At 36.9% G+C, this 12,843-nt stretch overlaps 1 pseudogene; it reads right to left on the bottom strand.

Annotated features, from left to right (window-relative positions):
- The window catches only part of LOC113052411 (UPF0687 protein C20orf27 homolog), a 14,477-nt pseudogene extending 2,585 nt beyond the window's left edge, over positions 1-11,892 (bottom strand).
- Between the last annotated feature and the right edge of the window lie 951 nt (positions 11,893-12,843).

Raw genomic sequence — 12,843 nt, 5'->3', positions numbered from 1 at the left:
GTATTGCTTGATTCTCCAAAGAAATAAACTCATCTAAATCGTGGATGGCCTGAGGGTGAGGAACTTTTCAGCAAATTTTTGCTGAAAAAAAAAAATAATATTTTCTTTAAAAATGGCAAAACGTACACATCAACACTTACAGTGGAACTAAAAACAAAACAAGGGACAAGTTAAACTTATTGTTGTGATGGACATTATTCTGCACATGCTGTCAGAGCTAAACTTGTGTTGAACTATTCTTTTAATCAGATTTTACATAAGAATACCAGTAGAGAGCAGCAAACAACCGTGTGTCTGATCTCCTTTTTCAGAGCTTCATTCAAATTGTGCCTTAACTTTTTGGACATTTTTTTTGTCCAAAGATGTCAACACTTCTCAGAAACATTAGCCAGGAATAATGGAAAATCAACGGTCACTTACCCATTACACGAGCATGAAACTTTGACCTTCACACGCGCGTCTTCTTTGCTCTCGCTAAGAATCTGCACCTCCTCACACATCACTCCCTCCTGATGGGCCATATATTCACAAGTCACCCTCAGACCTCCTGAAGACAGACACAGTCAACAACAAAAAGTATTTTCCACAATCATCTACAGCCACTGTGCACAAACATGTCTTGATCTCACAGACAAATGATTTGCTTAGCTGTAGGTCAGCACACATGTTAGGAATCGATGTGTTCAGCTAGACTGTATTTATTCATGGGCACATCTCCTATCTGATGTCTATATTTATCTTTTCCTTGCAAATGCACACAATCTATCGCCGCAATGGAAAATAACTTGAAGCGCTGCTGTGAGCGGTGTCACAAGCAGCATTATAAATCACAACACAAACAGGCATAGGCCAGTCTCCACTAACACTACTGCAGCAGGTTTTGGGATGTTGGGACTCTCATATGTATACACCAGGGATGGATATGAGGGCACAAACTGATTAAAGGCCCACAATTGGTAAATTTTTCAATTTTATATCCGAAATATTACCAAACGTATTCGTTCTCAAATATGTAAGTAAATGCATTTTGCACCTTTATAGATCATGTTAGCTGATCAACTGTAAATGTAATGGGTGATGGGCAAAGTAGCCTAATGTTAGTGTTAATGTAAAGATGGGGATACTGCCAATAACAGTATTTATTTATAATGTGCAATAATTGTATTTAGCGGCTGCCACTTCATAATAAGTGCAATAATTGAATTTAGATGCCACTCCATCACCATGTGCATTAGAAAAATCTCATTTCCTTTTAGTGCTAGCTTCTATTTTAATATATGCTGTAGCATCTTTCTTTTATTTATATGAAATATTTTATAGCTACTGATACTGTACAGTCATGTTTTAGTTAGTACAGAGCCATAGGAATGGAATTTCGTTAATATGTGCCCTCAGTTAAATGACAAAGCAACCTACCTGATATCCAACCTGAATATCTAGCTTACATCTTACACACATCTGCACTTCATTGTTTCTGGTGAGAGAATTCGCCAGAGAGCAGAATTCAGTCAGCGAGTGCACGCACTGAACAAAACACCAGGGTTTAAGCGATGACTCATCTGAACACCTCCGATTGGCCATTGAATTCACAAGATCATCAGAATCGTTTGTGATTGGTTATAATGCTCAGCGCTGTAAAAATGCTTCTGTCTCAGCGCCAGAGCGATCTCAGGTTTAATTTAGCAGCTGCTGATGTGCCGCACTGAGCATTCTTATCACACCGGTGTGATCGTATCAAATAGAAAATGCATTCTATGCATTAAAATCCTCTTGGCTCAAAAATCTGAGGGGCTGCTTTCCATTCTTTTATGGTGTAAATTGCTTAAAAAAAAATTTCTTTGCAAAACTTGCTCCACTTCCATGCGTCTCATGTTTTTAAATGTAGGCACCACATTCAGCACCATGAGTTGCATTATAATCGCAAACAGCAATGCTACTGAGCCGTATACACATTTACACGTGGGACATTCAAAGTATGTAAACCGTATTTTTACTGTAAACTGTACATTTAAGGAAGTCGATGTACCAACGGTCTAGCGGCCGTTCGCAAAAGAACACTTTTCATTCTGCTGCCACGAAATATGCGCTAGTTAAAATTTGTTGGCGGCGAGCTGGCACCTCACCGCTGCGTTCACTCTTAGTTCTCACATTTCTTAATGCACAAGTGCTTTCTCTACATATTAAATCACAATATATCAGAATGCATTCACTTTAAAAATGACACACTTGACCTTTTTAATTCACTGTGTCTCACAGAACAGCTGCGTGTTGAAAAAAACCCATAAATGCTTTATTTTAATGCCTATAAAAAATAGCATATAGGCCCATGCATCTTTTTGGTTTAACTGATCAGCCAATACTCTCAAATGAGCATCAGTTTAATTCAGTTACTGCTTAAATAGTGAGCGTTTCTCGTCAGCAGATCTGCAGCTTCAAAGCAATCATGCGATGATTCACGCTTAATCTTTTGTTCAGCAGTGATCATAGAGCACTCGTTCATTCTTTCCCATTAAATGAACTCATAATCATAACTGGTGTAAACCGTTTCTGAGGGCCCCTTCACTTGAATATAGCTCTTAGAGGAGTTTTATTCTTAAGAGGACGCAAAGCTCGGTCAAACAAGTGTATTTGTGATCTGTTTGTGCGAATGTCATTGTCTAATTCAGTCTTATATATAACATTTCCAAAATTTATTTTTTATTTATTTTTTTATTTTTTTTTAAGAAAGATGCCATATAGAAGAACCATTTTCTTTTCCCCAAAAGACTTTAGTTGCAACTTTTTTGTTTCTTTACCATTATAAAAATGATTTAAATATGCCTAAAGGATTTTGGAAAACGTTTGGGAAACACTGCAATGTTAAATCACCAGACTTAACGTCTCTTTTCTCCATCAGTATGTTCAGCTGTGATGGGTCAGAGAGCTGAACCTTAAGTGATGGGACGTACCATCTGAGGACGGTGTTATGTTAGTGATATGGAGGTGAGGATTGGGGATGGGGGCCGGACACACATCTTTCCCGAGCTCTGGCATTTCAGGCAGTGTGAACACTATCTCATATCGGTGCTGTGTTTTCAGGAAGCCCACCTGAGGAGATGGAGAGAAGCAGAGAGGTTATGGTTGGGTGTCAGCAGGTCTATGATTATATGAGATTAATGAGTCAAATCTGAGATAATAGTTTACAGTGATAAACAAGGTTAATGAAATCTTAGTTGAGTGATGAAATCATTGTATGAATTACAGTTAACTTATTTATAAGTCCCTAGTAGTGCTTCATTTATGGCATCATAGTTAGCTGATTTCATAAAACAAAATCAGCCTTGACTGTTGATGAAAGCATAGTCAACTTAGCTCAATGAATTTAGAGCCAAACAACAATCATAGTTGACTTATTAACCCACAAAACCTGATATATTATAAATTTATTTTTTTTAATGGAACATTTGAGCTTTTACAGAAAAAATGCATGCATGTTATTTTAAGAGAAGACGGTGCGGAATATTATTATTTTTGGAGAAGACAATGCTGAATAAAGTCGTAATTTTTTGCTATTTTTGGACCAAAATGTGTTTTCGAAGCTTCAACAAATTCAAACTGACCCTCTGATGTCACATGGACTACTTTGATGATGTTTTTATTACCTTTCTGGACATGGACAGTATACCGTACATACATTTTCAATAGGGGTGCACTATGTGAAAATCACGCACCTGATGGAATTTACCGCTGATTAGAGAACCGGCTTTACTGACGAGATGCGCATTAATGATCGGCCGATCTTTATCGGTGCACCCCTAATTTTCAATGGAGGGACTGAGAGCTCTTGGACTGAATCTAAAATATCTTAAACTATGTTCCGAAGATGAACAGAAGTCTTATGGGTTTGGAACGACATGAGGGTGAGTTATTAATTACATAATTTTCATTTTTGGATGAACTAACCCTTTAATTTTAGGAGCATGAAATACATGATTTATAATCTGTTATATGATCCACTGATGTAACTGCATGAAACTGTTTCACAGCCCAAAAAACAGATTTAAAGTTCATTATTGAAGATCTTACTAACCAAGGAAGGAAATTAGGATGATATTTTGGAATAAAAACAATGGGAAGTGAAAATATTAGGAAAGGCAGTGACAGAGCTCATGGTAGGAAACCATCAAACTACATCTGTGTCTCAGTGAAGGATGACGTCTTATCTGACCAGAGCCCTCATCTAAACACAATAATTAAACAGAGCAGACAGGCCAGAGTTTCAGGTGTTTATATACTGCTTGACGGTGCTGAAGCTGGTCTCCATGGCAACACGGGGCACTAACAGGGCAGTTTCATAAAGACATCTGCAATGAAAAGAGTCAAGAGAATATGACACCCACTGTGGGGTGAACGCCAGCATAACTGTGTATCTCGTCTTAGATATTTGCTAGTAGGAGGAACAAAAAAACACTCTCTGTGTGATTAAATATGTTCAAAAAGTCACTGTTCTCACAACAACAACAAAGAACTTGTGTGACTGGAGCTTCAGTAATCTTTTTAGGGGAGGGGGAGCTATTTTATACATTCTGAGATATTTACACTGGCCATGGTTAGCATTAGAATCCAACTATTTAACAAAGTTTAAAAAAAAAAAAAGATGTTGGACATATGACTAAGTATTTTTGTGCCACATACACTTTTATTTTTATTTTTTTTGCGTATGGCCCTGTGTGACATAATAAAGGGCAGAATTCCTTGTATGGGCATTTCTCCTGGAAGCACGCACACACAGCGACCAGAGCGAGAGCAAGAGCAGCCCCTCAACATGCTTCATTCGGGTTACGGAAGTCATCGGCAGCGCTGAACAGGACCTGCTCAAGAAGAATGTCTTCAAAGAAGTATGTTTGGTTGTGTGGGAAAGATAACCTTGTTAGGCTTCTCAAAGAACCCAGCTTTAAGGGAACAGTGGATGCAGTTTGTTTTTTCCGGGACAGCAATGGAGTTTGTTTATTCCCGTCATTTCAGTGCGGAATGTTTTATAAACAAGACCAAGTTCAACGCTGGGATGCTTCTATACTTCATTCATTTTATGCATCCATTGTTCCATCGATCATTCTTTCTGTCCACCCATCATTCTGTTTATCCATCCATGCAACATTCTATTCATCCATTGTTCGTTCTATCCTTTCTTCATTTTATCCATTGTTTCGTCCATCCAGCCATCATTCGATCTTCCATCGATCCACCCCTCCCAACCGTCATTCATTCCATCCATCTGTCCATCCACCCTTTGTACATTCTATTAATTGTTTCATCCATTCATCATTCGTTTTATCCCATCCATACATACATTGTTTGTTCCATCCATCCATCTATTGTTTATTTATCCATTTTTCCAGCCATCCATCTATTGTTTATTCTATACATTCTTTCATCCATCCATCCATCTTTCATTATATCCATCATTCCATCCATCCATCTATGCAAGGTGTTCTAAAAAAAAAACTAAATCTGATCGCTTAGAAAAGTAACACTGCATCTCTCTGGAGCAAGCCACATGATTTCAGATATCATTCAGCTTCACACATTACAGAATGAGTTGCATAGCAGTTTAATACTTACAATTGGTTCAAATAGCTCGCCTTAGTGAGACCCACTAAAAAAAAGCTTGATGGCAATGCATTGCACCAAAAAGAAAAAATTAGGAAACCGTTAATCAGAATTAAAAAATGATCTCATCCAAGCTTTTGCCAAAAGTGTTCAGTACACATGCTCTGACATACTGACTGCTCCAAGCATGAGTCCCATCACTGTCTTTCAACATAACGACAAGGCTAGAAGTCAAGTAGAATATGCTGACCAAAGGAAAGAAGCTGAAGCGTTGATGTGAGAAATTAAATCAATGTTCTTCCTGTAATATGAACTCATATGCATGACTGAAGAACTTCAAATGAAGCTAATTAATAACCCCAGCAATAGCACTCGCTCTCACCTTCACCAGGAAGTTCCCGTTCGACTCGGGGATCACCATGACAATAGAGTCGTGCAGTTTTTTCGTCAAAATGCACATGAGAGTGAGCGGCTGCAGCGGGTTCCTCAGCAAAGCGAACGCCTCCCGTCTTAGACGACGCTGCAGGAGGAACAAAAGCAAAGCGATTAAAGCTGCACTTATTACACACTGACCGCAGGTTAAAAGACATCCAGATTGTGAGTCGCTGAATGAAAATGTTCAGCAAGAAGCTTTTAAAGTTGAAATTATTCAAATCACACTTGCCATCTGACACCTAAAAACCCTGAATGACCTTCATTCTAATATCAGAGATCTTTTCATTACTGTAGTCAAAGAAAGTTATATCACAAGTGGGCTTACATTAGTTTGGATGTGCATGGGATTTACCAGCTTCAGTGTAAAAGGCAAAAACTGCGTTTAAGCAGAGGAATACAAAACCAGATCAGTTTAAAACACTTGGATCAGAGAGAATAAAGCTGGTGTGTACAATAACCCCAATGCCTTCATGGTCTTAAATGCTATTTTAAAAAATCTGTTTTTTTATATAAAGGAAACGATCGCTCAATGAAAATGTATTGACTTGTTGGCTCTCCAAGGTGAGTTTGTTTTTTCATGGGAACATATTTGGAGAAATGTAGCATTACATCTCTCCTCTTCACTACTGGATCCTCTGCAGTCCAAACATCTGATAAAAACACCACATTAATACACACCACTCCAGAGGATCCATTGGTGAGCAAGTGATGCAATGCTACATTTTTCCAAATCTGTTCTCAATAAGAAACAAACTCAATTTGGCCTGAGGGTGAGTAAAATTTTCAGCATATTAAAATTTTTGGTTGAACAATTCCTTTAAGCTTTGGACCAAACAAGCACCTAAATTGGGCCTAAGAAGACTAATATGGGTGTTTTTAGTTTTCAAGTTTGTCTCAGTCTTTCTTTCCCACAGGATCTATTAGGACTGAAAAACAGGTATCAGGTTCACTTGACGTGGTTTTAGGGGATGTTTATGTAAGATGCATTCAAAAATAGCTAGATAGAGCGCAAGCAAATGGAACAAGAATATAGGAGCCTTTTGAAAGTGTAATTATTTATTAAAAGATGCAACTTTTCTGGTATGATGTTACTGTGGAAGCTGTATGTGCTAATTAAAGCACCAGCATTAAAAATATCAAAACTAAAACAATTAAGAAAATCTCTTCTAATGCTCTTATAGGTTCTTCCTTTTCATGGTCCGATTTAATAAATGCAAGTAACCAGGCCCTCAGGGGTACATTTCTCAGACACAGATCAAACTGGAGTGCATGATCAATGCCCATTCTTCATTAAAAATCCATTTGTGGGGCAGGATAAGAGTAAATCAATGCTAGAGACACCACATATTAAGGGTATTAAACAGTCTCCAATCACTCACATCCGAGTCCACCATAATGAACATCAGCAGTGGTGATTTGTCCTTCATTTTCTCTCTATATTCCTCTACATCTGATCAAAGCCTCTGCAAAAAATAACCTGATTTTATTGCATTTTGGAGATGTCACAATTAATTTCCCTTTTTGGGTGAACTTTTTCTTCTACCATGAATCTAAATTAAATAGGCAAGTAACTATAAAATGATTCATATTTTTACATTTTCTGATGAAAGTGTTCATGCTGATCACACAGGCTAAAAGGTTTTTGAGCTAAAGTTTTATTAGCCTTCAAAATCAAAAACCCACTTCACATATTCTAGCATACATATATGATTTATATAGTAATGCCAAACAACCACATGATTGCACAGACACAAACAATCTAAGATGTGTGTTGAGAGTTTATTCAGATCACTAAACCAAAGTATGAGCAACAATAACAGCTGCCAATAGCAGCCACAATAAAGATTAAACAGGCAGCCATTGACAGACAGACTGTAGATAACATCAGGGACTCTTTAGATCCCTGCGCGATGAATAAAAATAAATGACATGTGAAATTCAGGGAACATCTCGGGAGAGTAGCAAGAGTAATAAAAAAAAAAAAAAAAGAAGAGTCAATTGCAAGATACAACACATTCACACTCAAAACTAGCTTCAGTAAATATTGCATTTAGCAACTGCTTTTACCTAAAGCAGGGATCCTCAAATCTGACCCACGAGATCCACTTTTCATGCAGAGTTCATCTTAAACCCTAATCAAACACACCTGAGCATGCTAATCAATGTCTTTGGGATCATTAGAAAATCACAGGTAGGTGAGTTTGATCAGGGTTGGAGCACATTGGCCCTCCAGGATAAGATTTGATGAACCCTGATCTAAAGCATCAAGAACATTACAAACCATTTGTCACATAAGAGCTATAACTATATTTGCATTGTGCAATGCCAGTTTTAATTTGAAACTAGATTAGCACATGCAGAAAAGAAGAGAAAGAAAACTTTTTTGAAATGCGTATGATTATATAATGCTAATATGAGAATGATAGGAGTCTGGAGGGTCAGTGGTGATGCTGTTTGCCTGCTGCTCTAAGTCTTGTGCAACAGAGATAAAATTACACATAACGCAATGTAAGCTGGGACTGGACGGCATTTGTGTCTACATTATTGGCCTCATTTCAGAGGTTATGGGACTCCAACTGTTTGCCCGATGTAGAGCACTATAAACACTCTCACGCGTGACGGACAGACCTGCCAAACACAGTCTCATGGTCTGGATGACATCTGTACACTTAAAATACTCTCTGTCCTGAAGTGGAGATCTACAATTAAACTGGCTACATGCGACTTCTGAGCACTACATTGATCACTGCACCAGCAGAGCCTGAACAGTGTATGTATCTGTGTCTTTGACTTTCGGGTTTTTTCCTGAGCCCCAAATGCCTGATAGATGCCTAAAAAGACTGGCTGGCTGACGGTGCCACAAGAAACCAAGTTTCACTAGTGACTGTCCTGATATGCAATGTTATAAATAATATAGTACATGTTTTACCAGTGCCAAATTATTTGTTGGCAAAAATAAACAAACTTTATTTTTGAAGCAAGCTCCTAAATGTTATTACAGAGCAGAGAAAACAAGAACACAAAATACAAAGTAAACAATAATAAAATGTAATTTTAAAGCAAGCTTCTCAATGTGCTTAACAATAAAAAAAAACATAAGTTAATAATAATAAAAGACTCTAGCATCCCTGCAATGCTACATAAGCCAATAGGTTAAGAAAAAAAAGATTCAATGATTTTATTAGTGTTTTTGTTGTTGTTATTATTAATAATAATAATAATAATAATAATAATAAATTATAAACCGCTTTATTTTTAAAGCAAGCTTCTAAATTAAGCTAGGTGTGTACACCAAAAAGAATATAAAAACTGCAAGAAATAAAATAAAAACTTTTTTTTTTTTGCTGTTGAGATCACTGGGGAAAAAGAATGCTCCAATTATCCTAATTTAACCATATATAAAATAATATATATAAATAAATAAAAAACGCATAGTAAAATATAAAATAAAAGCTATCCTGAATAAAATGTACAAAATTGTATAAGATTTTAATTTTAGATCTATATTTAGAGAGTCTGTTAAAGGTAAAGTGATCCAGTATTCTGGAGCATAAGAAACAGAGTATTCAAATCGTATGTGACTAGGATCACTTCTAGATAAGGCTGGATAAAGCTCACCCCACCTTTAGGTCTTATTTGCTTGAAACAAATCAGAAATGCTGCAGTCTGGCTGGGATCAGAGATAGACGGGCTCTCTATTAAACGAATGCCCGGCGGTGCAGTAGAGGCACCGCATTTTATGAACCTCATCTAAAACTTCACACTGTAACCATGGCAACAATGAGAAATCTGGCCCCTGAGAACCGGCCCATGGAAAGGAGCATTTCCAAAAAGCAGTTCTGGGTTCAGTTTCGTGCTTCAGCATGCAACGACACAAAGCCAGGGCTCGAAAGATGCTCTGTGAATGTTGCACAGCTGTCGGAGCTGAAGAAAACATAGATGTTCTGGATTGATAACCACAATAAATAGTGGAAAGACCTAATCTTTTTTTTTTTTCCGAGTTTTCCGACATCTCTGAAAAGGCTTTTCGGACAGATGTGAAAACAGACACAAGCTCTTGCACATTTCCTGATAATAAGAAACAGCCCACTTGTTTTGCAACTGCTGAGTCACCGCCGACTGAGCAAGAATTCATTACGGTTTATGCTTTATTAAAATCATCCTCGAAGTCTCATTCCTGAGAAGGAAAAAGCAGCAGGTTGTCAAAACTCATAAGAAGATTGACATAAAAAAAAAAAAAAAAAGTTTAAAAGTCAGCTTACTGGGATTATTCTGAAAAAACATATTCAACTCCTTTTGTAAAAAGGTTGTTATAGTTTTATTCAGTTCATTTTATGTTTTTGAAAGACTTATGTTCATCAAGACTGCATTTATTTGATTAAAAATATAGTAAATTCAAGATTTTTGTGAAATATTACAATTTACTATTTAAAAAATTAAATGTATTCATGCAATGCTGAATTTTCAGCATCAGTGTCACATGATCCTTCAGAAATCCTTCTAACACACTGGTTTGCTGCTTTTTTCGGGACTTTTTAAAAAAAAATGTAAAGTTCAAAATAACATTTAAATATTAAATAATAATATTGTCTAACATTGTAAAAGTCTTTACTGTCAGTTTTGATTAATTTGATGCATCCCTGCTAAATAAAAGCCTTAATTTGTAAAAATAAATATCTGACTGAAAATCCTTACTTTTGAACAAAAATATAATAATAATAAACAAACAGGAAATATGCATATAACTAAATATAAGAACAATAGCATATAAGCACCACTAATAATTATTGATAATGTTCATGTCTGTATCCTTCTATAGTGTGTGTGTATATATATATATATATATATTATGTGACAAATTAAAGAGGAAGAAAGTTTGTTTTCGCCAAAAAGGAAGAGGAAATAGTTGATATTTTTGACAATTATAAACGTAAAAAAAAAAGTCAACTTTGATTGTGAGGGTGGAAAAGAGAAAGAGACGTACCTTTCTTAGCAGTGGCCATTCTGGTAACAATCAGGATCAAACTCCGGTAAAGCTGTTGTTACGGCCTCATCGTAGATGACATCTGACCTCGAAACAATCCTGAGGAACACAGAAAGAGAACCACAAAAAAAAGGAATCAATAGCCAGAAGACGACAGTGTGAGAAATACAGAAAGAGCTGATATGGGGGGAAAAAGTATTTATATAGATGAAATATCTTACTCTAATGCTGAAGCTTACATGCCAGAAATGTTTGAGGTTATTATCAGCTTTATACACTGGAAACAGACTGTGGTCTTGTTGTAAACTATAAGCCAAGTCCCAGATCCACACCAAGACAGAGTAATGAGACCCCAGCCCATACCGGACCCCGTGAGACCAGACCGCTCGGGGCCCATGTCCAGACCTCAACCCGACCAGATGAAGGAATCACAGTAGACGGATGTTAATATGCATGCAGTGGATTCAGATGTGCCTTGATCACTTCGCTCTCTTAGTTGCAGTTTGCAAAGTCAGCATTTTTATGTTCCAGTCTTTGTTTTTAAATCGCTCTTGTTTTTCCCTCGGGACGGTGACTCTTCTTTTATCTGATCTCTCTTTCTGAAACTCATTAGAGAAGCGTCAGAACCAGGATGAAGGAATATGCAGGGACTTTCTAATTCACTGGGGAGCTACAAAACACATTCATTCATTGAGACATTGCCTAATCACTAGCACCTACTGCAAGAGAGAGTTAAACCAGCTTGTTCAGTAAAGCCCATCCAACACTTTACTGTCAAATTAAAGATGTACTGCAAGAGCAGGGTGTCAGATGTTAAATGCACATCGGTGAGGAGAAAGCTTGATGACATCATTAAGTGGAGATCATAAATCGCAGCAGTCATTCAGCACTGCAACATGAAAGCAAAACATTCTCGTTGCTATTCTGATTTCAACAGAACACTCAACAGTAGCAATTTTCCTGCCTCTCTATCCTAATAATGAATGATAAAGAAATTGCAGAGGGTATGCGGTAGAACAGGCACAAGTGGTGCTTTTTCAAAGAGCATCACTATTTCTTTTGCTCATGCTTAGGATGAGTGAGCTGAACAAACCCCTAACTGTATGCATTAAACAGACAAAACCATCATGGGACTTGTGGATGGGCTCTTTTAGCCAGCAAGTAACCACCTAGCATCCACTCAGAATACTCTAGCATCATAGAAGATCAATTTTGTGCTATAACAGTTTATTTTTGTGGACCAAATCCAATAACTAAACCTATTTTTAGTGCAGCGAATGCTGAAACCTTTTTTTTTTTTTGTGCATCAAATGCAATAACTAATTATTTGTGCACCAAAAACTTTAACTGTTTTTCCTTGCACCAAAAACTAATTTGTGCATAAATGCAATCAAAAATGTGTCGCACCAAATGCAATTACCATTTTTTGTGCACCAAATGCAATAACCATTTTTTGTGCACCAAATGCTACAACTATTTTTTGTGCAACAATAACTAATTTGTGCACCACAGGCAATAAATATTGTCTGATGCAATCAAAAAATGTTTTGCACCAAATTCAATAACCATTTTATGATCACCAAATGCTATAACTAATTTTTCTGCACCAAGTATAATAACTACTTTCCACTTTTTAAAGGGTGTGGTTGCTAATTCCACTCTCCACAAAATACACCTGCTGCCCTTTTCTCAAACAGTCCATTTAAATTAATATTATATCAGGCCCAATTAAAGCTGAAGATATGAAGATACAGGGTGGATAGAACATTCAATACTGTTAATTTCAGTCAAAAAAATAAAACAGTTGTGGTTGGGTGTGCCCTCAATAACCCGCT

The sequence above is a fragment of the Carassius auratus genome, chromosome 32 (assembly GCF_003368295.1).
Source record: "Carassius auratus strain Wakin chromosome 32, ASM336829v1, whole genome shotgun sequence".
Taxonomy (NCBI): domain Eukaryota; kingdom Metazoa; phylum Chordata; class Actinopteri; order Cypriniformes; family Cyprinidae; genus Carassius; species Carassius auratus.
The sequence above is the reverse complement of the archived record's forward strand: the minus strand, read 5'-3'. Positions and strand labels throughout refer to the sequence as shown.